The sequence below is a fragment of the Sinocyclocheilus grahami genome, unplaced genomic scaffold (assembly GCF_001515645.1).
Source record: "Sinocyclocheilus grahami isolate Dianchi unplaced genomic scaffold, SAMN03320097.WGS_v1.1 scaffold148.1, whole genome shotgun sequence".
Lineage (NCBI taxonomy): Eukaryota > Metazoa > Chordata > Actinopteri > Cypriniformes > Cyprinidae > Sinocyclocheilus > Sinocyclocheilus grahami.
The window spans coordinates 1,559,693-1,560,608 of NW_015505327.1; the positions used below are offsets into that span (position 1 = coordinate 1,559,693).

Sequence of the window (916 nt, forward strand, 5' to 3'; positions counted from 1 at the left end):
TTAAATAAGGAACAAGGAAGGTTTTTTTTGTGCTATTTACAGGAAGAACATTCTTATTTTTTTTTTGTTTTCCAGTACATCTTGTCTTGGGAGCACCCTTTGATTTTACATCTGGAAGCAGTTATCAGTTAAAGTAATTGACCTTTATGATGTTGTAGCAGTTGATATTTAAAGATTTCTCTATGTGTGTCTTCCAGTGTGACATTCCAATCATACGGAGATGGTGGACTCCAGATGGTTTTCTCTGAAAGGTACTGGACATTACCTCCAGCACACCATTACCTTTGCACCCCCTTCTGACCAATTTGAAATTAACCAAGATACATGTATATTACAGTGCAGAAACCCTACAAGAGGCCCTTCCAATTGGATAACAGGCTACGCTTGTGAGGTATGTCTCAAATCTATCTATCTATCTATCTATCTATCTATCTATATACACACATTAATAAGAAATATTAAAGTTACATTTTCCTTTAATATTCTGTAATGAAGGAGATCCCAGTAATCTCACAGAAGTTGTGAAATGGCTCCATTAAACAGACATCTGCTCAGGGGGCCAGTGGAAGAGCCTCTTTTCCTTATAATGGAGGAAGAGGACAAGGAAAAGGCCCTCAACAATCTCTTGGAACAGAAGTTTCCAGAGATAATTGTGTACATTTTGATTGTTACTTTTAAAAGTATGTTGCTGTTTGTTTGTGTGTGTGTGTGTGTGTGTTTTATTGAAATGTTTTAGTTTTCATATAGAAAAATTTATGATGCATGTGACTTTGGAGTAAACATTTATTTTGAATCTTGTGATTTAAAGTATATTTCATATAAAATGCCCAGAAGTTTCCAACATTATTTTTAATATCACAAACAGGAAATAACTTGCATAATACAATGAAACTAATAACTGTATAGGTCTACAACT

The 916-nt window shown here is 34.2% G+C and overlaps 1 long non-coding RNA gene across 2 annotated transcripts in view; it reads left to right on the plus strand.

The window, feature by feature from the left end:
* The window catches only part of LOC107591946 (uncharacterized), a 2,455-nt gene extending 1,836 nt beyond the window's left edge, over positions 1-619 (plus strand). The window contains exons 1-3 of one of the 2 annotated variants that reach the window (XR_001609924.1): positions 192-251; positions 338-391; positions 496-619. This is a non-coding gene — a long non-coding RNA (uncharacterized lncRNA). Of the gene's footprint in view, positions 1-191; positions 252-337; positions 392-495 lie in introns of those variants that run through there. The other variant, XR_001609925.1, reaches the window with a different exon arrangement.
* Positions 620-916: the final 297 nt, after the last annotated feature.